General features: G+C 42.1%; 2 long non-coding RNA genes across 5 annotated transcripts in view; both read right to left on the reverse strand.

The window, feature by feature from the left end:
• Window positions 1-27460, reverse strand: part of LOC109494882 — a 258239-nt gene that overhangs the window by 154940 nt on the left and 75839 nt on the right. The window lies entirely within an intron of this gene.
• On the reverse strand, window positions 13575-16964 carry LOC123382163. Its single transcript, XR_006590119.1, has 2 exons — window positions 14435-16964; window positions 13575-13942 (listed from the first exon to the last, which is right to left on the reverse strand). It is a non-coding gene; the product is annotated as an uncharacterized LOC123382163 (long non-coding RNA).

Below are 27460 nucleotides of genomic sequence, written 5' to 3' on the forward strand. Positions count from 1 at the left end.
AATATACTAAGTGTTCAATAAATATATCATCTTTAGTGACTACTTGGATAAGCAGAGTGTGAGAAAACAGAGGTGAAATCCAAATTTCAGAGCAACTGGGTGGATGGTTGCTGGAGACATTTCTGGAGACAAGGAACACAGGAAGGGGAGAAGGTTTGGGGGACAGCCAAGTACTGATGCAAGGTAGATGGGTGCAGGGGGAGTTCAGCAGAGTTGGTGGGTGGGTAGGGGACTGGTGGGGTATGGAGAGCACTTGAAATAGCTGGGAGATATAGCTTGGGGAAAACAGCAGATTGCTGGGCTGTGGTTTGGGCCTATGTGAAAATTCCCTGGCATTTGTCATTGCTGTTGTGTGATTATCTGTTTATACCCTAATAAACATGAGCTATTATTATTCTATGTTCCTTGAGAACCCTTACTACCTTGTCTTGTTGACTGCTGGATCTCCAGTACCTCTAGCACAGTTCCTAGCACATAGCAGGTGCTCAGTAAGTATTTCTTGAAAGAATAATTAAAGGAATGAAGAAAAGGAGAGAGACATACACATATTAACTTAAGGAGGAATTATCTACCTGCTGGCCTCTATCTGAGGGCCCAGTAGAGAAGACATAGCATTTTTTAAGGACAGTGCACTAGAGACATAGAGGGGGACTGTTATTAAAATATCTGTGATAAAAAATTTTCAGTGTCTACTTGACTGGGCTAAGGGATACCCAGATGACTGGTAGCATACTATTTCTGAGTGAAGATGACTTCCAGGAGAGATTAGAATTTAAATTGGTAGACCAAATAAAAGACAATTGCCCTTATCAATGTGGGTGAGCATCATTCAATCCACTGAGGGCCTTAATATAACAAAAAATGCTGAAGAAGTTCAAATTTGCCCCGTCTGAGCTGGGACATCCATCTTCTCCTTCCCTCAAACATGGGCACTCTTGGTTCCTGGGCCGTTGGACTTGAATCAGGACTTACACTATAGGCTCCCAAGTTTTCAGGCCTTGGATTTGGATTAGAGCTACATCACCAGCTTTCATGGGCCTACAGCTTACAGATGGCAGATTGTGGGACATCTCAGCCTCCATAATGGTGTGAGCCAATGCCTCACAATAAACCTCTTTCTATATATGTACATTTATCCTGTTGGTTCTGTTTCTCTGAAGAACCCTAAATGGTATCCTTAGGGACAATTTCCTCAAAGTCCTGCTAGTAGGTGAATCCAAGCTGCTAGTGAATGCCTCTTTCCCTGATTCAACTGCCTCACCTGAGAAGCATAGAGAAAGTGGAGACTGCAGAGTCTCCCTGCCAACCCTCCCTCCAGCAAGAATCTTCTCTCTTGACTACGTTAGGGTTTGGGGGAACAAAACCATAGAAGAAAGAACCCTCCAGATATCTACATATTCTGCTCCTAGCAATGGGCAATGTTTATATTCCTCTTTTGACTTTCCTACCAACTCTAAGAGGCAAAATATCTACAATTTACAGGAAAGAATCTGGGGCCTAGAGAAAGAAAGTAGCTTATCTGAGATCATATAGTTAATAGGTGGCAGAGGGGAGATTTGAAAATAGAAATGTCCATGAGGTTCCTAAGCTGCATTAGTCAGGGTTCCTCAGAGAAAGAGAACCAACAAGACAATAGGATCCCTCTCTCTCTCTCTCTCTCTCTCTCTCTCTCTCTCTCTCTCTGTGTGAGTTTGTGTGTGTGTGTGTGTGTACACAATTAGGGAGGCTGACAAGTCCCAAGCTCTGCTGGGTGAGTCAACAAGCTGGACCAGGAGAGCCAATGGATCCAAAGACCATGTTCTAATCTAAAGACCAGATGACTTGAGATTCAGGAAAAGCCTATGTTTTAGTTTGAATTCAAAGGCAGGGGAAAAAAAAAAAAACAGATGTTCCAGCTCAAAGCAAGAGGATGGGGTATGGTCAGCCTTTTGGCTCAATTCAGGTATTCAAATGATTTGAACGAGGCCCACCCACGTTAGGGAAGGCAATCTTTGCTCAGACTGCCGATTTAAACTCACCCAAAACTACCCTCACAGAGACACCCAGAGTTTAACCAATATCTGGGCACCCCATGACCCAATTAGACACATAAAATTAGCTATCAGGCAAGCCCATGGACTTCCACTATATCACACCCAGCTGTGCTTGGGTCTAGAAAGTCCTCCCCAGTGATGTCATAAAATGCTACTTGCCCCCAGAGATCCCTCGGAAAAGGCAGCAACCAGTATCTTAAGAATACATAAATTTTCTCTGCCAGTTAAATAGAAGTAGTCTAAACTAGTTCCTGTAATTACTTCCTTGATTGAACCTAACTTCTCCCCACCTAGCCCTAAACATACTTTCACTGTTTCTAGATAGGCAACTGGAAATCTCAGATGTTCAGATCATTCAGACATCAGAAAGGTGAAAGCAGAGTGGGGGATAGGAAAATGAAACTCACCATGATACAAAGAGAGAATAGGATACAGTAATGGGAACCTACAAAGGGAAGTAGGATTGTTTGGTTCCTTTGCCAGTTGCAATGTATGTGCCTCAAAAGATATTTCTGTGAAGACACTAAATTTTCAATTCCTGATACACTATAGGCACTTAAAATATTTAATGAATGGATCAATATGTCCATCCTCCCTTTCTTTTCCTTGTTTGTGCCCTCTAAACCTGAGAGACTGTCCCCATTTTCCTGCACATGAAGGAAATCATGATGATACTGCCTTGTCCCTCCTCTTTCTTTGACTTTTTAGCTCTGAGGTCTTCTTGGGTTTGGCAGTCATCTTCCACCTGGGCCTCCTTTCCCCCAACCCTTCCAAATCAAATAAATATATTTCACTCCTGTGAGCATACTGGCTCAGTTAACTCTCTGAAGCTCTCTTAGCCAACCTTTCTGCTGCACTGCTGGGCGATGTGTGATCTGCAGATAGAATAAATTCAAAGACTGCATAATCACCACTTACTCCTGGAAAGAGCCACATGGCAGTGACTGGATTCTCCAGTAACGTGGCTTTGTATAAATCTATTTAGATGGTTCTTAGACATGATACTAACTTTTTCCAAGAGCTCACAGGGAAAAGAAGAATGATGTCCAATATCTTATAGCTATGACATTCTTCTCCCAAGGGCTTGGATCCTTTAAGAAACCCCTGTCCCAATGTCATGTTCTATCCCTGAACATGAGCAAAACATCTCAGGTGGGCAGACCCATTGTATTTCTCTAATACTGTTTTGTGCTCAGCACTTAGTTAACTCTGTGATAACTAAAGAAGTTTATGAGGTGGTTCCCTGACCACGATGGAATGTACAAACTAGCCCTGCCATTATATGCTTTTATAATAGTGGACAAATGTATAAAACAATTCTTCAGATATTGGACAGTAGGTGCACAAAACTGTGATGTCTAAGAGAAAGGAAACAATTGAGGTGAGTCCTATGATTATCCTGGCTTTCTGTCTAAGTCATTTATCAGACTTTTGGACAATGAAGAGGAACTCAATTAGAGGATGGAGTCTCCCTGAGCCTAAGAGACAGGGATTAAAGTTAAGGGAGGTTCAGGTGGTTGGAATTTGAGGGACAGAGTACCATAGAAGAAATAGCGATGCAAAAGAGCTCCAGACATCTTCACTGGGTGTCCTTGTTTGTATAAATAATAAATTGCATATGTAGGGTGTGACTCCATAAAACCACATGAAGAACAACTACCAGAGAAAGAACAATGATTGGAGAGCTATAAGCTGAACAACTATCACAAGTTACACGTGGCTGGGAAGCTCTGAAGTTCCAAAAAAAACTAAAGTGAAGAAAATTTGTTGAACACCAGGGAATTCGGTAGAGACCCTAGAAATGTCAAGTCTTAAAAGTAGTGTTAAACTAGCACTACCAACAAACCTAAATGGGTATTCAACTAGTAACAGTAAATTAACTGCCTGCCAGAACAAAATTCAACCAAAAATTTAACATTTACAGTGCTCTGCCTTCAATTAAAAATTAGACATGAAAATAACTAGGCAAATGTGAACCATAACTGAAAAATCAATCTGTAGAAACAGACCAGAAATAAGAGAGATGATGGAATTATCAGACAATGATTGAAAACAGCTATAATATTTTTAAGGAATTAGATGGAAACATGAACCAAATGAGAAGAGAAGTGGAAACTACTTTTTTAATCCAAATAAAACTTCTAGAGCTCAAAATGAAAGATTTGCAATAAAAAATTAAGTGGATGGCATCACAACCAATTTGACACTGTGAAAGAAAAGGTCAGTGAACTTGAAGACAGGGCAATGAAAACTATACAAGCTGACCCACAAAATACGGAGAATAAAAAGGCTGAGAAAATAAAGGCTGCCTAAGCAAACTGTGGGAGAATACCAAACAGTCTAACATATGTTTAATTGGTACCCTAGAGGTAGAGAAGGTGAGGCAGGTAAATATTTGAAAAAATAACGGATGAAAAATTTACAAATCTTTCATGAACACTATATACCCACAGATCCTAGAGGCTCAATTAACATCAAGCAGGATAAATATAAAGAACACTTTACGAATACACATCAAAACTGAATTGCTAAAAGCAAATCATAAAGGAGAACTTCAAAGCAGACAGAGAAAGAAGATACACTATACACAGGAGGAGTGATGAGAAGTATCTGTGGCTCCTTGTCATAGATTATGCAAGTAAGAAGATAATGGAATGATAATTTTTAAATGATGAAGTAAAAAAAGTGACAACACAGATTTCATGGCCAGTGAATATAGTCTTCAAAGACTAAGACCCAAAATGCTGAGAGACTCCATTGCCAGCAAACCAGTACTACATTTAGCAAAAGCCAAATAAATATTTTCTGGCTGAAAGAAAATTATTCCAAATGAAAACTCAAGTCTATGCAAAACAATGAAGAACACAGGAAAGGAAAGATATGTAGGTAAACATAAAATGTTTTTTCTCATTTAAAAAATTCTTCTGAAAGATAATTATCTAAATCAAAATAATAACAATGTATTGTGAGGTTCATAACAAATGTGTGAATGAAATATATGACAATAATAGCACAGAGCACTGAAAGAGGAATGGAGATATACTGTTGTAAGAATCTTACATTGTATGTGAAGTAGAATATTTTGAAGGTACACTTTGGTAGTTAAAAACTCATATTGTAATTCCTATTGCAACCACACACCCAGAAAATTATAAAATGAAGTAATTAAATAAATGATAATATACAATTAATAATAAAATGAAGAAATAATAAAATGGAATACAAAAAAAATATTCAATTAATCCAAGAGAAGGCAAGGGGAAAAAAGCAAAAAATAAAGAGACAAATAGCAGGGTGGCTGACCTAAACCAACTATTTCAATATCTGCATTAAAGGTAAATAGACTAAATACAGCAAGTCTGATGCAGAGATTGTCAGATTGGACAAAAAAGTAAGCTATTCTTCAAGAAATTCACCTTACATATAAAAACATACATAGTTTAACAGTTGAAATACAAAGGAATGATACACCATACAAACATAATAGCAAGAAGAGCTATATTCATAACAGATGAGGTAGACTTCAGGGCAAGGAATGTTACCAGAGATAAAGGAGTCAATTCAATAAGGCCAGAAGATATAAAAACAATCTTAATGGGTATTTGCTTAATAACAGATATTTAACATACATGCAACAAAATTTGACAGAAATGAAAGGAGAAACACACAAATTTAAATTATAGTTGGAGTCTTCAACACTCCTCTCTCAATAATTGATAGAACAAGGAGGCATAAAATCAATAAAAATATAGATGACTTGAGTATCACTGTCAAACCTAAATGACATTTATTCACCTAGTACAAAATATACACTCTTTTCAAGTGCACATGGAACATTCAACAAGATAGACCATACCCTAGACTGACTGTAAAAAACAAAACTATAAAATCTCTACAGTAAAATTTAGGAGAAAATCTTCACAACCTTGGGACAGATAAAGGTTTCACAGTATAGAAAACATATCTGCCATAAAATTAGAAAATTATTAAAATGGATAAATTTTAATGTTCATAAAAATTAAAAACTTCTCTTTAAAATACAGTTAAGGGGTGCCTGGGTGGCTCACTTGGTTGGGTGTCCAACCTCAGCTCAGGACATGATCTTGCGGTTCGAGAGTTCAAGCCCATGTTGCACTCTGTGCTAACGGTTTGGAGCCTGGAGACTCCTTCAGATTCTGTCTCTCCCTCTCTCTCTCTGCCCCTCCCCTTTCTGAAGAATAAATAAACATTAAAAAATTAAAAAATAAAATACAGTTAATAAAGTGAATAGACAAGTCACAATCTGGGAGAAAATAGCCACAATACATATATCTGATAGGACTTCCATAAAAATATAGAAAAAGCTCTCATAACTCAATAATTCAAAAGACATATAATCAAAAATTTTGAACAGATTAACTTTCAACAAGCACTTCACAGAAGAAAATATATGAATAATCAATAAGCATACAAAAAGGTGTTCAACATCTTTAATCATCAGGGAAATTTGCACTATACCCATAACGAGATGTGACTGCTTACTCACTGAAATTTACAAGACTGACAATGTCAAGTGTGGGTGAGGATGGGGAGCAACTGGAACTTTCCTACATTGCTAGTGGGGTATAGGAGAGTATATTCATTTGGGGAAATAATTTGTCAGTTTCAAATAAAATTAAATATATACTTACTATATGACCCAGAAATTTTGGTCTTAGGTGTACACTCAAGAGAAATGAAAACATGCTCACACGGATTTGTGCATGAACACTTACAGCCCCTTTATTCACAACAGCTAAAATTGGAAACAACCCAAATATCCACCAACAGGTAAATGGACAAGCAAGTTGTGTTTCATGTATCCAATGAACTACTGCTCAGCAATGAAAAATAATGAATTGTTGATGTGCACAATATGGAGAAACTCTAAAACATTGTGCTTAGCAAAAAGGGGCCATAGATTTATGTAGAATTCAAAATCAGGCAAAACTAACCTGTAATATTAGAAATCCACTGAGTAGCTGTCTGGGTCAGGGGGTGGGGGGAATTGACTGCAAGGGGCACAGAAGGACTTTTGAGGTGATGGAAATGTTCTATACCTTGATTGTGGTGGTGGTTACATGGATGTGTACATTTGTCAAAACTTATTCAAGTGAGAATTTAAAACAGGCACATTTTATTATATGTGTATATTATACCTCAATAAAGTTGATTTTTTATGAAGAGGTTTTTGTCCTTCAGGAGACTGCAATTCAGATGGGGAAACTGGATTAGAAGTCCGGGGGATCTCCCTATGATCACACACAAGCCAGAGGGGCACCGGGCACTGATTTATGCCTTGCACAGCCAGGTGCCATGGAGATCTGAGGAGAGGTAAGTGGGTGAGGGACTAGTCAGTATACCTTTCAGGAGGAACCTGTCCCAGGATCTGAAGGGAAAGGGAGAATCTGAGGAGTGGAGAGAAGGCTCGGGGTCCCCATGGACATATTCAGCACACTGAAGTAGAGTGCGGATGGCCTCCAGGCAGGCCATGCAAAAGACTGTGGCTAATTCAGATGAAGTTAGATGTGGGGAAGAATAGAGTCTTGAAAGCAAGGCAGAGGATATATAAGGCTGCAAATGGGCATCCACATGGTTCCTAAGTAGGGCAATAGCAGCACGGGAGTGATCAGGCTATGGGTGAGGAATCCAAGTCCAGGAATCCACGAAGGAGGCTCTGGCAGATGTGTAGACATGGATTGACGGGTGCCTGACTTAGTGAGGTATCTTGTGAATACAAAGACCTAAGAACCATTCTGATGAGCACAAGCCATTGGGAAATGCTGACTCTGTCTTACAGAACTTTCTGAACCTTGAAGAGGCTGCCAACCCCAATGGATAGATGTCAGACTCTGAAGTGCACAGCCCTAGCTCCAAGCCTGACTCCACCACAAACAAACTTGGGCAAATTCTTAAAGCACCTCAAACCCGAGTTTTCTTATTTGAAATATGGGAATAATAATTCTCAACTTGTGGGGTTATTGAGATTACAGGTGAGGTTGGTGAAGCACCTACCATCAGGTGGTAACAAATGATAGACATTACAATTAGTTCTGTGGTCGATCAGAGATTCCTAGGACTACTGGACGAGGTATCTCCTCCCTTTGGATCTCAGAAGTGGGGTCACAACTACACTGCATGAGTGAAAAGAGAAAAGTTAATGTACCCATAAACCTACAGGTATAGTAGTCATCAAGGATAAGCAACACTGGGTATAAACATTATTCACATATGTGCTGTGTATAGGCCACAGAAAGAGAGTGAGATGGGTCCCTTTCACTAAATAACAAAGGGTCAAGGGGCTGATTATGAAAATTTGGGCCAAGGGGTTCATAATTTGCAGTTTTTCCATTGGGAGAAGGATGGCTTTTTAATTTGCAAATTGACCGAGAGTAGCCTACTTAGCCAAACATCTCTGTCATTAAGTGGCCCCCTCGACGCTTTGACGCAGGTAACTGTGGCTCTGAGGGAATCCTAGGAGATCACTGCTCCAGAATCTCGCCTCCAGGTAGGGGCATATGTTGGGGATGTTGGGCAAGTACGAACTTAATATAGTTGCTCAAATCTAGAAAATACAATTTCCTCTATATTGAGATAGGAAACAGGCATTTCCTGAACACATACTGTTTATAAGGCAGGCACTTTACTAGAGGTTTTACCTGGATTGTCCAGAATAACCAACTGTTCACTTATTCAACAATTACTTATTGAGTTCCAACGGGCACTGTGCAAAATGTTAGGAATGCATTGGGACCATAACCACAGGAGATAGCACTACCAGTCGAGAACAGATCCAGAGCAGAGACCCAGCACATAACCAGGCCCTAGTAGTGGAAACTCTGTGTGTGTGTGTGTGTGTGTGTGTGTGTGTGTGAGTTCAGTACGGGAATTGCCAGCAGTTCTAAGGTTGGAGCAGAAAAAGCCTGCAGCGGTAAGGCAGTAAGAATACAGATCTTTCTGTCTCTCCATCATAAAGGATTCCTAGGCCTGGAATAGCTACCAGATTTAGCAAATAAAAATACAGGGTGATAAACCTGATGAACGGTACCTCAGCCAGGTGATCAGGGTCAACGTCCACGGTGATAAGTCACACAGATAGTATGTACCAGTCACATGACAGAATGGGAACAGCACTTTGCCTTTGTGGTCCTACTCCCCCAAACTCACTGCCCCAGTCGAATCAATCATGAGGAAAACATCAGACAGGCCCACATTGAGGGACATCCTACAAAATGCCTGACCAGTCTCTTTAAAACACTCAAGGTCATCGAAAACAAGTCCCAACTGTCACAGCCACAAGGAGATTAAGGACACAAGATGACTAAATGTGATGTACAATCCTGGGCAGGATCCTGGAACAGAAAAGGACATTTGGGAAAAAATAAAGAAATCTAATAAAGTTGGACTTTAGTTAATGATAATATATCAACATTTGTTCATTAATCGTGGCAAATGTATCACACTGATGTAAGATGTTAACGTATATGGGAACTCCCTATACTAGCCTCATAATTTGTCTAGAAATCTAAAACAATCCTAAAATAAAAAGTTTATTTCAAAATACAGGATTGCCAGTTAAATCTGAATTTCAGATAAAGAACTAATTTTTTTTTTTAGTATTTGAGGCATAATCACACTTAGAAATTATTTGTTATTTGTCTGAAAGTCCAACTTTACTGGATGTCCTGGAAACTCTTGTCTGGGCTGGAGTTCACCCTGAGAACATTGAGGAGCAATGGGGAGCTGGGGAAGGGCTGTGGGCAGGAAAGTGCATGATGCACAATATATACAGTAGGTATACAGATGAGAACAGAGGCTCAATGATTTTACCAGTCGCCTGGCTAGCTTTGTGGGGAGGCAGGATCTGAACACAGGCCTGTGTCATCCCAAGCCCATGTCTCTCCATCACACTACGATGTCTCACAGAATTCTTTCTAGAAACATCTGTAAGAATTCACTCTGGCTGGCAAGAATAAAGGAGGATCAAGAACAGACACTGTAGGGGCACCTGAGTGGCTCAGTTGGTTAAGCATACGACTCGGCTCAGGTCATGATCTCGAGGTTCGTGAGTTCAAACCCCCCGCATTGGGCTCTATGCTGACAGCTCAGAGCCTGGAGCCTGCTTCAGAATCTGTGACTCCCTCTCTCTCTCTGCCCCTCCCTCACTCACTCTCTATCACTCTGTGTCTCTCAAAAAATAAATAAATGTTAAAAATTTTTAAAAAGTAAAAAAGAACAGGCACTGCATCTGGAGGACTCCAGCAAAAGCAGGTGAGTACTTCTGAGCACCAGAACTCAGGTTCTCCCCCCAAAACAAAACTATGTTTCCTACTGGGTGCGGCCCCTCACTGATGCCCTGCGCCCCCTCTTCCTGCTCCTCATCTTCACAGTCAAAACCAGGCACACTCAGAGCCAGGAACTGAAAGGTTGGAAGGGACCTTCTGAGCTAGTCATCCAACGTCCCCCTCTAGAGAGGATTCCCACCCACAGTTGTCCTCACAGATGTCACATCTTTGATCTGGCTCTTAACCGTTGGCTCCAGCTTTCCTCCATCTTTAATTCCCACTTCCAATCTGCTTGGGTGTCAGAAAGCAGCCTACCAAGCTAATTAGAGCTGTGCGTTAAGTAAGAGTCAATGGTCTCTGAGCAAGGGCCCCAAAGACTCTTCTGTGTGGAAGGAGAAACTTTACAATGTGTATTCCAGCTGTTCAGGGATCTTTCCGTCTCACCTCCTCCCTATGTTATTCCAAATAGGTGATGCTGTTTTATACCTGAGCTCCACAAAGATGAGGTTAAATAACTGCATTTACGTGAACACAGCCCAAGGGTCGCTTTAGTTTATTTTAGCAGCGCATGGGAGAAGACAGGGGGGCAACAGCAGGGTGACGCGTACCCGGCCGGCAAAATCTCCTACAGGAAATTACTGACGCCAGCCAGCTGCTCCAGGCCCCTGCTGGGCCGTTTCTCCTCCTCTCCCATCTCTCAGGGGACAGCCATCCCGCTGAGGCTTGCCAGCTCTGGAAGACAAAGAGGGCAAAGCTCGCAGCCTGCTGTGTGCCTACCTCCAACACATCACCCCCCCCCCGCCACCCCCCTCCATGAATCCACAGACAGGGCCCTGCCAGAGGTGGGGGTGGGAGGAAGTGTCCAGCAATCCTCTTTTCTCTAGAAATGGGATTGGAAATGGGGTAATCGTCTAAATGGGCAGTCCTGATGAGTCGATAAACATAACTCCCATTTTTATTACAGTGATGAGGCTGCCTGAGCGAGCGTAATCCCTCTCCCGGGCTCCAGGAGATTGCCAGGCAGCCAGCCGCCACCCCGCCCTCCACCAAGGCTGCATTAGTCTGATGGCAAGAGGTACTGAGCTCTAGACGGACTGCATTTTATAATAGCATTTAAAAGCCCGGATCCTGGGGTCAATCCAGGGTCCAAGGACACCACTGACCAAGCTCCCTGTCCCCTAGACACTGCCCTCCTGTTCTCCCAATACTGACGGGACATAGACGGTCCAAATGCAGGGCCACCCTCAGTCAGGTAAGGTGGAAAAGATGTCAGGAAAGACCTCCAACTCAAATGACTGGAGGAAGCATAGCATAATGGAAAAACGCAGTCCAAGCCCCAGCAAACCCACTAATTCTTGAGGCCTCTGTTTCCTCATCTGCATTATGTGATTATTGAGGTCCTTTCCTGCTCTTCCTCATAAAAACCCCACAGATTCACAACTCGCCCACCCAGCCAGCAATTCCACCATTACACAGAGTAATTTCTTTTTGCTTTAGAGGCTGTTTGATCCTTTGCAACTCCCAACTGAAATGATAGTCTTCCACTTTATTAATGAACACCTTATGGGAGAGGATGACCTAATAGTAGCCGGAAGCAAGGCCCTGAGGGAACGGGACAGGCAGGGGAGGTGTGGCCTTGTGCACCACAAAGACACAAGGGGTTCAGGGTGAAAGGTAGAAAAACACCAAGGCCATGTCACCCAGGGCCCACACGTGGGCAAAGTGCACAAAGAGAATGGATGAACTGCAGATTCGGGCAGCTGGCTCTGCTGACGGCAGTCAAGGACCTTCAGAATAAGTCATGACCCTGTGTGGGCTCCTGGTCAGAGTCTTCGTCTTTCTCCATTCACTCATTTATTCAAGCAGTGATCAGCTGGGAGGTGCAACAAAATTAAAACTGGATTTAGATTCAGAAGCTGGATCCTAGCTGCAGTGACAGCATTTACCTGTCACATGACACTGAACAGGCATGTCACCATTCTGAGCCAGCAAAATAAGGCTAGTGTCTCCCTTGCACACTTCATGGGCAGGGATGCCACCTTGCACACCTCCAGGGGGTGCTGTTCCCATGGGAGTCTACCTGAGTGATGCCGGCCAGAACTGGGCAAAGCACAACTGGCATATTGCAGCCCTGCCTGTAGTTAAAAAATGTCCAATGACATAAGATACATTAGGCATGAACACTATTAGCACAATAGTATTATTATATTGGTCACATTCTAGAAGGGGATGCTAGACCCATTAAAGACATTTGTAAAAAAGCTAAACTTTGTGTTCTATCTACGTCAACCATGGTGAAACAGTAAAGCGATCCATTACATAACCCAGTGCTGTCACCATGATTCAGAGGACAAGAATCATAAAAAAGACAAAGCGAAACAGGAGATGTGGCCCCAAGCCCAGGGTGAGGCAAATACCCTTCGCTATGTGTCTCCCTGCTCCTGAGACTACCCTGTCCTCCACACGATCACCCTCTCGAAATATCCTCCATTATAAGACACTCACAGAGTCTCAGTTAAGACAGGCTGCCATGACAGACTTGGCAGATCAGAACAAGAAGACAGGAACCAAATCTGTCTGCCCCCAAAGGAGGCTTCCTGGATTTCACATGCCCTCACATACCAACTCACCATCAGCTCAGGGCAGTAGGTCCGAAGAGTTTTCTTTTCCCTCAGACTTTCATGGGCCACTTTTGCCCAGGAAAGGAGAAAGATGTACAGATTCATGACTCTGCCACATTGCCTACTGCCCCACCAATTTTAAGATCCTTCTCCCTCTCTTCCCCATATACCAGTGACATTCAGGTCAAATAAAATATGTTGCAATCATGTAAAGCTCTTGATCTATTACTGCTTTTCCTACTGGGGTGGGGGATGGAAATGGGAAACACTGAAAGCATTTGTGCTCACCTGTCCATTTCTCTTTCCACTGTTCTAATTCAGGCCATCTTCATCAGATGCCTCCTAGCATGTCTCCCTTTACCCTCCAATGCAAGACCCCTCTCAGAGCTACTGCTCTAAAACACAGCTCTTAGCCTGTCACACCTTTGTGTTACACTGCGGTCCCACGGGGTGGCCCCCCATTCCTAAACAACCTTCATGCACTCATGTGCGTGACTAATTGAGTGTGTAAGGTGGATCCGGCAATGTACTGGGCACTGGGGATGTAGCAGAGGGCAAATCCAACCAGATACCCCAGAGCTTACCACCTTTCAGGGAAAACAGACATCAGTCAAATATCCACAAAAATAAGTTTATGATTACAAACTGATGTATGACAAAGGAAAAGTGATCAAAGATGTACGAGGCAGAAGGGCTAAGGTGGTCTGGGAATCAGAGAAGGCTTCCCTGAAGAAGTGATATTTGAGCTGGTATGTGGAAAACGAGAAGGGATGATTAGGCAAATGAGGTGGGTGTGGCAGCCATGGCAGAAGAGAGGGTTCCCAGCAGAGGGAGCTGCCTGGGCCTGGAGCTGGTGAGGAGCAGGAAGAAGGCTCACACTGAGCACAGAGCTGGGGGTGCTGGTCCTGGGTGGAACTGGAGAAGTTGCCAGGGGTCAGACTACAAGGGTTCTTAAAGGCTCTACTGAGGGATATGGGTCTTCATCCTAAGAGAAATGAGAAGGCATTACAAGGTTTTGAGCAGGGAAGCAGGGTAGTTTGGGGAACGTGAGACATAATCAGATTGGCATTTTGAAATTCTCACTCTAGCCGCTGTGTGGAGAAGGGGCTGGAGGGCCCAGAGGAGATATGGGGGCCCAGTAAGGTGGGAACAGCATTCATCTCAGGCAAGAGATATGGATGTAAACCTGGGATGGGGAGCTGGGAGTGAAGAGTGAGTTAAGCAAATGCATGTGCCAAACCAGCCAAACAAGAGGGATGGCAAGAGGGAACACTAGAAGATGACCAGATCTGGGTAAAAATATCCTGACATCAGTTTGGGACATAATGGCTCTGGGGAGACTTTGAGGCCTCCGAGTGGAGAGACCAGTGATAGATGGGCCTGGGATGGAGGTGTATGTGTCCAGAGCCATCTGCACACAGGCTAACGGAAGATGTGGACATGAATGAGACCGCTTTATGTCACCACTTGTAGTTACCTCTCTCCAGTCGCTCTACCTGTGTCTGCCCACATACAAGGAGAGCGGGTCTCTGCTGCCTCGTAGAACCCCTCCGGCCTCTGGACCCACTCCTGCTGTAGGGCCTCTTGTATTATTGTGTGGCCACTTCCCTACATGTCTTCACACTGACGATCCAGGAACACCTTGGGGACAGACATGTGGCTCTCCTCCTGGGTCTAGGGAGACACGTGGCTCTCCTCCTTGGCCTATGGAGACATGTGGCTCTCCTCCTTGGCCTATGGAGAAGAGTCTGGCTCTTGAATGAGCAGGAGGATTCAGACCCATTTTTCTAGCCCACCATGAAGTCCCAGTGCAATGTTGCTCTGGAGGAGAGAATGAAGACCCAGACCCAAGAGCCCCAACTCAAAACTGTTCTGAGTCCTCAGAAGAAAATGGTCCCATTACTGCCTCTGCTTCCAATAAACTTAAGATAGGTACTGAAACATTCTTAAAAGACAGTGGTATTGATGTTTTCCCACTGTTACTATAAATAAGTGAGCAATCAGATATTTATTGGGGATGTATTTCTCTTTTGTTAAAGACTTCTTATGTGAAAGGGACTAATAGGTAAAGAAATGAGTTAGCTCTATCCTTAAAGAACTTTTAGCACAACCTCTTACTCAGAACACAGTGCTCTGGCCATAATTCAGAATTAAATTGTGCATTATTTCATGGGATTATCTACAAGAAAATCAAAGCCTGACTCTGCAAGGAGCTTATAATCTCAAGAGAATACAAGACAAAGAGATGAAAAGTTAATTCTATCACTTGTATATAATTCTATACATACAGAGCCATCCTTCTCCAGTGCTTCTTTTCCATTGGGAAAAGGTACCTGTCCTCTAAGCAAACACAGCTCCTCAGTGAGTCATACAATTTGGCTGGATTTAAGCCTTTGTCCCCCTTCCCTGGCCAGATGTCCTTGTGCAGCGCCCACCATGCACAACACATACGTGACACTAGTAACAGGTGTTGTTCACAGGGAAGGGTCAATATAGCATGGGTGAGGCAGGAAATAGGTAGAATTGGCTGGGAGTGAGAGGAAGGAACACTGCAAAAAAGACTACAGGTACGTCCAGTGACAAATGAGGTTTGACTAAGGAGGAGGGTATACCTGATGGAGTAAAGAAATGAGATTGAGAAGTTTGGGTGGGGAGTGATTATGGAAGACCCCAAATATCAGGCTAAGAAGTTTATACTTGATCTTGCAGGAGCTCAGCATTGCCTAGGGACATCACCCTCTGTGCCAATTAATTTTAGGTGTCAATCTGAGTGGGCCTCAGGGTGACCAGATTAAACATCGTTTCTGGGTGTGCATGTCTGTGAGGATGTTTCTGGATGAGATTAGCATTTGAGTCAATGGACTGCCCCCCCCCCATGTGGTGGACATCACCCAATCCACTGAGCATCTGAACACAACAATAGGCAGAGGAGGAATTTGCCCCTTTCTTTCCTACCTTCCTACTTAAACTAGTACATCTCATTTCATTTTCCCTGCCCTCGGACTGGGATTTACATCATTGGCTCCCCTGGTTCTCAGCCCTTCAGACTCAGACTGAATTACACCACTGTCTCCCCTGGGTCTCCAGGTTGCAGTTGGAAGATCATGGAACTTCTCAGCTTCCATAATCACATGAGCCAATTCCTCATAATAAATCTCATTTTAGATAGATAGATAGATAGATAGATAGATAGATAGATAGATAGGCAGATATAAACAGATATCCTAGTGGTTCTTTTTCTCTGGAAACACTATTACATTCTCTTTTCCCCAAAGCAATACCAGGGAGAGTTGGCTACCAGCATCAATGCTCACCAAAGTGCCCACTTGCTCCCTGAAAGTCCATGAAGGATACCACTGGATGAAAAAAACAGCTATATATCTTTGTGCTGACAAGGAACCCTAAATAACATTTAACTGCTTGCATTTGTAGCTTGCCTAAAATATATATATATTTTATAACCCATATGTTTATTTTTATAATGGTCTCATTTGATCAGGAGGATGAGAAAACAGAGCTGTTAAGCACCTCAGCAAAGGTCAAAAGAGAAAATCCACAGTGGTGAAGTTGGGACTGGAACCCACGTCCTTTACTCAGAATCCAGTGTTCAAGGGCGCCCAGCCTCCCTGCACTTGGTTTGGCAGCCTCCTTCCTTCACCAGTCACCACACTGACTACTTGAATCTGCCAGTCCTGGGTCCTTTCCAAGAAAAGACAAAGCTTCCAAACAAGCAGTAATGACATTGATTATGCCAAGCCAGAGGCGGGGGATTCTGGATCATTTCCTTAAAATACTTGCTCAGCAGCACCCATGCCCTCACCCCCACCACCCCTCATCCCAAGAAAGAAATGTATGGTACTTCATTAACATGAGGAAGAAATAATTCCCTGTGGATTTCTGCAGCCTCATTTCCCTAGCTTGTCAAATGCCAGCAGCAAGCCAGTCTGGCTGTATTGTTAGCTTGGCTCAATCTGATTTTGTAGTTTTTTGGCAGACTGCAGCAGCCTGCCCCCACCCCTCTCCACCCGATCCCCCCCTCACCCCCGCCCCGGGCAGAAACAAATCACCTTTGAGTTTCCTCGTATATCATTCAAAAGATTTCCCTGTTCACCCTGGATTTCATAATATAGTATTCTCTTCTGCTATCACAAGCCATATATTTCTCTCCAAGAAAGAGCATAAAAGTTATTTTTAACACCATACTATAAGATATATGATTGAAATATAATTCTAAAAAGTAAACAAATAAATGGAAGCCTTTCCAATGTGTCATGCAAAGCATAAAAAGCACTCTGTTCAACAGCTAATTTTCAGTTATCAGATTTCCATCCCCCCCAACTCTTTTCCTGCTTCACCCTTTTGTTACTAAGGAAGTTGGGGTGAAAGGGGATTTGTCTTTTTTCTCAAAGACCCATCATCTCACGCTGCCGAGTTTCTCCACACCTGAATTCACACATCTCCCACATCATGACAATTACCTCCATGGTAACCGCTCATGACATCATAAACACAATGTGATCGCAGAAGAAACAAGAGCTACTGAGACCCGTTGGATGCAAATGCCCTGTGTGATCTAAGGGGCTCACGGGAACAAAGGGAATTTTGTCTTGAGATTTTAGCAGGAAGGTAACTCCTGAAATCTATTCTTGTATTTCAATATTTATTGGGATTTCAAAGCTTCTTGCTGCACAGGAGCCTGTGAATACAGACAAAGGGCCGTGACATTTCTAGAACGGCACCACGGCAGCTGCACCTGAAAGCAAACTAGTGAAACCAACAGATTTCAACCTAAAGACATGAATCCTTAACAATAGTTGGATCTCACAGGTATTTCTAAGGGTCAAAAGAGGGGCTCTTGGAATGGTTGCAGGGTTTTCTACAAAACAATGTGTTCCTGGAAAGTCCTTTTTCCCTTTCTACCTTTTCTTACCCAAAATAAATGCCCAAAGCCTCAAGCCAAGCTTAGCAGCTATTAATAATTTTGTGGACAGCAGCCAAAAGAAGAATGGACACACGAGTGTGAGACGTTTACACCACACAAACTTCACACAGAGGGGTGTAAGTGCTTTGTCGTGAGGCAGGGGTGAGCTGTGAGGTGAATGTTAACACCCACTCCCCACAAGCATTTCTCTCTGCAAAGGGACCCAGCTTTGGGACTTAAATTTTCATTCATTACATATCTAATAATACTATTAGATACATCAGGGCTCTCAAAATATGGATTTCACGTTGGAGACATCAGAGTGCATTGCTGACTAAACCCACTGTGGATCTCCCACCTCTTCTTGCACAAGATGCTATTGTTAAGACTCGGGCGGCTTTCATCTCTGCGATCGAGAAAAAAAGAAAGCAAAAACAAAAAGTGCAGCTTGAAGAGGAACTGACCTCACAATCTGGGAGCTGAAAAGTAAACATTACCCAGGGAGCTCCTCAGTTTAATTACTGGCCTTAGAATTTCAATTTACATGTGTCTTAATTATCCACAGAAGGGCTCACCTATTATTTCCCTGAATAAAAAAATTAAAAAGCAAACAGAAAATGGGGGAAGGAAAGGCTTATTTAAGGGCCTCCAAGGATTAATCTTTGCATTCTTTTCATGTTTTCCCCGAATTTGGGGATAAAATCTGCTGTGGAATATTTGATCTTCCGGAAACACCGAGTTGGGGTTTTGTGAACACAAATGGCTTCTGACCATTATTTTAGCAAACAATTTCAGAAGCACAGGGCTCTAGCAGAGCGTTCCATGGAATTTTTTGTAAACAAAATAGCTCAACTGTGTTTGCTCCTGAAGTGCAGGAAGTCCGATTGTGGGACGGCGTCTGCCGATTGAGCGAATGGGTGTGTGCGCAAGTTCAAGTTCCAGGGCCCTTTATGGTCATCACGCCCTTTGATGCCCTCAAACTTTTACTTGTGTTTTCAAAGTATTTAATTTGGTTTGCTTGTCCATCTTGGATCGTCAATTTCTGCCAACAAGAAACAGAAGAGCAAAATTAATTTTAACTGACTTTAAAAAAAATGTGTCACTCCAGATTTCTAAAAAGTAGCATTCTCAAAATGACTGGGCATTGCCAAAGCTCCAAGGAGCCTTTGAATAGCTATAACTGACTTATCATGATGGATACCTAGGGGGAGAACCCTTTTGATTATGAAGGAATAACCCTTTTACTAAGTCTGGAGCCCCTGACTCCAACTGCACTAACCAGTCAACAATTGTTCAAGCAGGTCTAACTGAGGTCCTGCACTGGGCAGGGGATTCTGCTAAATGCTTTGGAAGACAAAAAGATGTCAGTATTTCGTTCCTAAAGAGCTTGTGAAGTGAGACAGAACCTCTGTAGACATGTAGAAACCATTGGTTACAATCAAGAGGTGCTCTGAAAGCTCTAAGGAACAGAAGGCCACTTCTGAGGATGGGGGTGGAAGACCACTGTGGGCTTCATAGAAATGTAATACTTAATCTGAGAGAATTCAGCAAGAATCAATGGAGAGATATAATATATGCAACAATCTAGAGCCGGAAACCTGAGATATATTTAGAATAATAAGCAGAGGCTGGTTTTGTTGAGTGTCTGTTGTGGCTAGAATATAGAACAGAAAGAGGATCTTGCAGGTCAAAGCCATGTACCCAAGAGCGGATGATATGGTCAACCTCTAATCCCAGGATCTGAGCGGGAGTCAAAAGACAGAAGGAAAGAGAGGCTAAGGGCCTACAGTGAGAGCTGTAAAGGAGACCTCCACAGCTTCAGATAGAGACACAGTCATTGGTGCATTTCTCTGGCAGCAGCTAAGAAAGGAAAAGAAAAAATATGGTCGATTATTTTTTTTAGATTTATTTATTTTGAGAGAGAGAACACATGTGCACATGTGCAAGGTAGGGACAGAGATGGGGGAGAGAGAGAATCCCAAGCAGACTCCGAGCTGTCAGCACAGGGCCCAACGTGGGGCTCAACCTCATGAACTGTGAGATCAGGACCTGAGCCAAATTCAAGAGTAAGATGCCTAATGGACTAAGCCAACCAGGCACCCCCAAAACATGGTCAATTATTAAGCCATTGGGCTCTAAGGGCTCTGTTGGCCTGGAATGAATTTTCAGAGCCCTCCATAAGTGCAGCAACTTCCACCCAGTGACCCCTTAAAGACATCACTCTGCTTCTGACACTTAGACCAACCACGACATAGAATGCAGTGGTTGTTTCTTCTTGAATGGCCACAATCCAAAGACTGCTTGTTAGGAACCATTTGTCTGCCAACCCAAAAGTCCTCAGGTCTTCAGCAAAGTTGGGAACACTTGGCAAGGTCTCTGTCCCCAGAGTAACAATGGGAAGAGGTCTGGGCTGGAAGTCAAGAGAGTGGGTGCTGGCCAATCCTGGCGTGGGTATTAAATCCCTGTGGACTTTGGGTGAGCCTCCTCTTCTCCCAAAGTCCAATTTCACTCCTAAGATGAGGAGCTTGGACCAAATACCTGCTTCCATGTCTTACGTTCTGTGAGTTGAGATCAAGGGTCCCAAGCTCATGCAGCTATCTAAAGGTGAGGACCAGGACCAGACCCTATGCCTCCTGACCCACTGATCCAGTTTTCTTTCCACAATGCTGGGTTACACGAGTGGGAGATGCTAACGGTAGCAGCCAACATCCGCTGCATGCCAGTGTGTCTACACTCTATCTAGTCAGTCCTCACACCGATCCTCTGACTTAAAGCTATCAAATCAACCTGCAGATAGGAAACAAACACGGAAGGATGAGGTCGTTTGCCCATAATCGCAAAATCAGTAAATGAGAAACCAGAATTTAAAGTTAGACAGCCCCGTTCCAGGACCCATTATCGTCATCTCTATTCTCCACACTACACAGCAGAATAAGGAGCAGCAGAGCAACATAAGGGACATGGAACCTTAAAATAGAAACCATGGCAGTCTTCCAATGGTGAATTCACATTGCAAGTATGAGAGCTTTCAGAAGAAATATTTTGGTCAGTGTTGCTTGCCTGCATACCTCCCCTTTCCCTCCCCACAGATGACCACATGAACAGTCCCTAGGGGATCATTTACGATCCAGTGGTCTTAACTGTGGTCTGAATGGAGTACGGATAATGACCACATAGAAAATCAGGAGACAGTGGACTCCTGGCTGACTCCCCCAGCTCATAAGACAAGGAAAACCAAAACCACCACAGATTATTTTTACTGCAAAATAAAACCCAAGAGGAGGTACTCTCTTGAAATCTTCAGGGAACCATGCTGACATCACCCCTACACACACAGGTGCACATGCAGGCTTTCCAGTAGAACGCACCTCAGATTCACTGCTGTGTCAATTCAGACATTAGTTCTAATAAAATAAAGGGAGAGGGTATTCAAAAACTTAAAAACTTTTTTCAGAGGCCTGTCCTACACAATCTCTATACCTTCTTTTACCTATGACATATAAGATCTCAATTCTAGGAGATTTAAGAGTTATTTTTGAGCAGGTTTTCCTTTTGCTAATATAAAAATGTGTTAGTGTGGTTGCAAGAACCCCAGACAAAAACTTGTAAGCTTACTTCTAGTCCAGTGCTTTCACCAACTGGCCAGCTGACCTTGGCTGGTCATTTGACTTTCTCAAGTCCTGGTTCCTCATCCGCAGTGAGAAGGCTGATCTTCTCAGAGTTCTGTGAGCCAACCAAGGACCAAGGGCCCTGGAGTCATGTGTTTGGCTAGATGGATCCACAGAACACAATTGTGATCCAGGGGGATTAAATTCAGATAAGAAACGAGGGGCCACGAATGCTCTTCTGAAGGAGGAATTAAGCTAAGATAAAAATCTGTGTCTCTGTTTGGTTCTGGAAGCTTGGCTTGGCACTGACCTGCTGCCAAGCCTTGGGGGCTCCTCAATCTATCCACACAGCAGGGAGAGTGAAGGCTCCTTCCCTGGGGGTATGTTTGCATGAAGCGAAGCACCGCAATCCTCCGTGACCTCCCTGGAGGGAAGGTTTGCCTCCTTCCCAGGGAGAGCTTCAGCAGTGCAGACAGTAGAATATCTGAGGTAGTGAGCAGGACAAACACGGCTGAGAGGAAAGCCAGATATGAAACCACTAACCTTTCTGCAGTGGGGACAGGAGCCCCCCTCATTACACTTCATGGTGCTGCCTCTGCAGACTATGGGTTTCCCTGTAGTTCTGCCAGAAAAAAACCCTTTGTCACATTCTTGATGGCCACACACCAAGATGATCTCTGGATGTTTTTCCCTATCCTTCTAATCCTGGATTGTATTTTACAAAATTTGTATTCCTCTGAGCCTCTAGGATCATTCTAATGCTGTTCTAAGGAAGTAGATTAGCTTTATTCAGAGTACAGTACTATTTTCAATGCATAGTTATACTTAGGTACTTTGAAAAGAACTTCACATTTCCAGCTGCCCAAGAATGGAAAACACTGCTCCTTCATTAATTCATTACGTACTTTCCCTAGACATATAAAAACAGAGGATAGAGGACCAGCATTCAGTGCATTTTAGCAGGGTTCCTGCATGTGGTAAGAGGGGGACCAGAAGGCCCAGTTTCTGCTAATAAAATATAAAGCTTATGGGGGCAGCAATATTATTGCATAGACCCAGCAATTAGAATAGCTTCTGGCACATGGTAGGTGCTCAATAAATCTTTATGGAATGGATGGATGGATGGGCGGATGGATGGGCGGATGGATGGATGAATGAGTTCCACCTCTAAAACTGTAGGATTCTCTGATTCTTCAGGCTATGTCAATTATACTTTCACCTATATGATTCTTACTTTTCACTATCTCCTTACATCTCCTGTTCTCATCCCCTCCCCACGTTTATCTGGCCCCAGAGGCACCATACTGGTAGACTGGCTGCCTTGTTTTTTTATAAGATTAATTTTAAAATAATAATAATAGCTATCATTTGTTGAATACTTAAATGTATCAATCACTATGCTAGGTACTTTAAATGTATCAACTCTTTTCATCTACAAAACAACCCAAGGAAGTCATGTTATTACTTCCATTCAACAGATGAGGAAGCCAAGGCAGAGAGAGTGTGTATGTTTTGCCTAAGACTACCCACATGGTAAGTGGGGGGTACTTAGCTTCAAACTCCAGTAGCTTCAAACTCTGGAGTGTGGCTCCAGAGGTAACGCGCTTAAACCCCAGATCTGCTGTGTAAGCTTCAGCCTTGCTCCTAACTAGAGCATTCACTATAGATCTCTCAACCAGATCTCTCTTGAAAGGATGCTTCAAGGTCCAAATGCCTTCAGAATCACCTGAAGCACTTCATGCTCCATAGGTTCTCAAGGCCTTACTGGCTTCTGTGTTAGTTTTCATCTGAGTCACTGAAAAGTATTCTTCCAGGTAGAAGAATTGAAAGTAACAGTATGAAGTCTATTCAAAGCCAGGTACCAAACTTTGTACCAGGTGGAGACCAACAGGTAGAGAGAACTCAGCCTAATTGGATATTTACGTAAGCCCTTCATCATTACTGCATACCAACACCTATTATATTTGGTCTGTAATGGATGCTCAATTGTTTGCTGAGTTTATGGGAAATTCGTTAATTATTAACAAATGAATGGCTAATAGAAAAATTAGACTTTAAGAACTTTAAAAATAACCTAATAGGAAATCTCAAGTCAAAACCCTGTTTTTTGTTAGACAACAAAATGTCATTATTCTTTCAAAACATGTATCTTCAGTGTCTACCATGTTCCTAGCACTATGCTGGTCATGGTGGAGGACAAAGGGAAACTATTACTAGAGAACCCATCGTGAGGAGTTAAAGCTGAAATGGGAAATGAGATTAAAAACTGGAAACAACTAGACTGCAATATATTCTAACTTTATAAAAGATCTGACACTATCCTGCTTCTCAGGATAATCAAATGTGTCCTAGATTTTTTCCCATGTGTTTAAAATGATTTGAGTTAGGTTAAAATGGTCAAATCCATTTTAGAGGTGGGAAAATCAAGCACAGACAAGAAGGTCATTTGCCCATAATCACATATGTAGTAACTGTCATACCAGGATTTAAAGGCACTCAGTCTGACAACAGAACCCATCTCCTAACCTGTACCATCCACACTACACAACAGAATAAGAGTGGCATAGGAACATCAGGTGGCATAGGGACATTACAAATTTGCATACAAATATATTTGCATATATAGGTACGGTTTTTGTTGTTTCATTTCTGTGTATGTGTTTTATCATAAAGGAGATCATACACTATGTGCTGTTTTGGAATTGGTTTTCCTTACACATATGTCTTGAAGATATTTCCATGAACTTACAGAATACATCAACCTTATTTGTTTCTAGCAGTGTATTATATGGTATACATATTTATTTAACTTTCTTCCTACTGATGGAAAATTAAGGTTGTTCAGAGTTTTTCTATTATAATGCTTCAGTTAACATTTGTGGTTGTATGCTTATGTGTGGATATTGCTGAAGTATATATTTATAGTAGTAAAATTGTTTGTTCAAGGTAAATCAACATGTTGCAACATTTGTTCAAGGTAAAGCAACAATGTTCAAGGTAAATCAACATTTGCAACCAATTTTTTTTTATTTTAGAGAGAGTGCTGGCGGAGGCACGGGTGAGTAGGGGAGAGGGGCAGAGGAAGAGAGAGAAAAAGAGAGAGAGAGAGAGAGAGAGAGAGAGAGAGAGAGAGAGAGAGAATCCTAAGCAGGCTTCATGCTTAAGTGCAGAGCCCAATGAAGGGCTTGATCCCATGACCCTTCATTCATGACCTGAACCTAAATCCAGAGTCATACCTCAACTGACTGAGCCACCCAGGTGCCCCTGTAACCCATTTATAATAAGGTTTTTGCCACCTTTGTCAAGGACATAGTTAAAATCACTAGGCTGATGTGGACTCCAGAGATAGGCATTATGGATGGGTATCCACATACCTCATAATTACATATAGTACATCACACTTTCCATATATTATCTTCATAGTAAGTTATAAAAGAATGTCATTTTCATTTTATAGATTAAAAAAAACTGAGATGTAGAAAAACTAAGATTTTTCCAGTGTCATTGCATAAATTAAAATCAGAGCTGCAACTAGAAAAAAAAATTCATTTGTAATTTAGGGTTGTTTCCTTTCAAACCACACTGGTACAATAAATTGCATATAATAAAATGGTTTGCACTCAGCTGTTAACAAACCCATGTATACAAGTTGTAAAAGTGGATAACATGAACATGATTATGGATTGCAAGTTTTGAGGACAGAAATGTGTAAGAAAGGATGAAAAGTGTTTTCCAGCCCCCACATACCATAATGTTATGATCCTAGAGAAATAAAAAAAAAATAAAGAGGAAAAACTCATAGTTGATAAAATTGAAATAAAAAGTAAAAAGAGTCCAGAAAGAGTGGTTGGAATGGGAGAATCCTACAAAAAGTGGTCCCTGGAGGCCCCATAAAGATTTGCAAAAAAGAAGCCCTCCAAACATACTATCTTTTGGAAGCTAGGGTAACTCAGACTCAACCTTCTCACCTAAGAATAGTATCCAGCCTAGAAGTTTCTTCTGTAAACTGAAAGGTGGAAATGACAATTACTTGATCAGTAGAGAATTCCAAGTTGAATTCTTTTCAAAGATAATTTACTCCAAGTAAAATATTTTACTGTTAAATATTACTTATGATTGAACAATAGGTATCATTAGGTAAGAAAATTCTGAAGAGGAATGAGTAAGCTTCTCTGCAGAAGTGAATACAGAAATCTGTTCTTGATCATCTTGATCAGAGTAATGACAGAAGGAGTAGGAAACCTATAATGATGTTTTGATAAACTTGCTCAGTCAGATGCCCTAACATTTACATGTAAGTTTCAACTGAGGATTCTGCCAGGACTTAAGATATCTCCTCTCAACAGCTGTCAAAGACAGACGGTCCCTGTCTCAGCTCCTTCCACTTGGCTAGTATGTAATTTATCTATAAATTGTTACTCTCCTCCAGTTCTGACTGTATAAATTACAGATGAGATAAAGTTGGACAGGAACAAAGACAAGAACTCATGCTGAATAGTGTCTTTGAAGACGGTTATCTTGGAAGATGGCTCTTGGAAAACATGTAAGCTTTCACTACCAGCCCATGGTTAGGAGCAAATTTAAAGAATTGAAAGTGTCCCTCCCAGACACATATTTCTGAAAACTATATGGTTCTTAAGGAGAAGGTCTTGGACTATGAAAAATAGTTGGCAACAGACTGCATCCTATTATTGCCTGCCACTGGGAGTTTGCACTAGAATTTACAATTTTGGCTTTAAGCAGGACACTGAGTGTCCTGGCAACCCTGTATAAAAGATTGGCTGTGAACTTTGCCAAGGACTTATTTACATTTCAGCTGACCAAGACTTTTAATAATCGTCTGACTTCCAAAGCACCTATTCTGAGGTCTTCTGCAGTAGCCCACGGGGAAACAAAGGGCTCCATTCTCATTTGGAGTTCTCCTTGGTCTCCAGTAAAGAGTTTCTTCTCTCTCTAGGGATTCTTGATAAATACGTGGCTCATAAGGGGAGCAAGCAAGGGGTTCAATCTGTGACAGGAAGAGAAGAAACTATGATACCTTCATAGGACTCTCAACAGATGCTCACTGCACAGAGGGCTTGAAGGAACTATGAGATTGTTGTTGCCTTGGCAACCAGGCATGCCTAAATGAACAACAAAATTAATAGTCCTAACAGGCTTCAGTGGCGTCAACAGGATGACAATACGTCCCTTTACTGGGGAATGTGTATGCTCAATAGTGATCCCACTTAGATATGGTTCTCATGTAAAGAAAAACAGTGTCCAATAAAAGCAAACAGAATGACTATCCTGTACTTGGCACATAAACTTCTCCAAGCCAAGGGCAGGCCCCTGTTATTCTGTCTCCTTGCTAAAGTTAAGAGGCACCTTTCACACTCCCAGGCCTTTTTGTGACTTTCTATTTAATTTTATCACACTATTGCTAGTCTCCCATTGAGCTTTTGTTGTAACCAGATAAAGCTAAGGGGGAGCTGAGGGGAAGCAGAATGAGATACAAAAAGGAAAAAGTAAAATTAGCTAGGGCATATAATTGGACCCTGCTTGGCCTTGAGGAAGGCACAATACATGTTAATTAAGTAGATTAATATGTTGCTTGCTGAAGGGGCTATTGTAGACAGTAGGAAGTAAGTTTAAAACAGGTAAGAACTTTTTTTTTTTCTGAATTAAGGTAGGTTGAGCTACTGCTCTGAAAAATTAGATGAATTGTATCCTTGGGTAGAGATAGGGAAATGGGGAAAAAAATCTTTTTTAGGATGTTAGATGTTATTAAAAATCCATGGGGCTAAGCAACTTTTTGATCATGAGAGACTTTCAAGAAATTGCCCAGTCACTGTCTATTAATTGAACTGTACAATGATAATGTTCATGTGGATATAATGGCCTTTCAAATAAGAGTAGCATTCTGATCCAATTGTAGGCAGAAGTTTCATTTCCCAAATATTTATTATAATTATGTGACAGAACTGATTACTCC

This window comes from Felis catus, chromosome E2, assembly GCF_018350175.1.
Source record: "Felis catus isolate Fca126 chromosome E2, F.catus_Fca126_mat1.0, whole genome shotgun sequence".
Taxonomy (NCBI): domain Eukaryota; kingdom Metazoa; phylum Chordata; class Mammalia; order Carnivora; family Felidae; genus Felis; species Felis catus.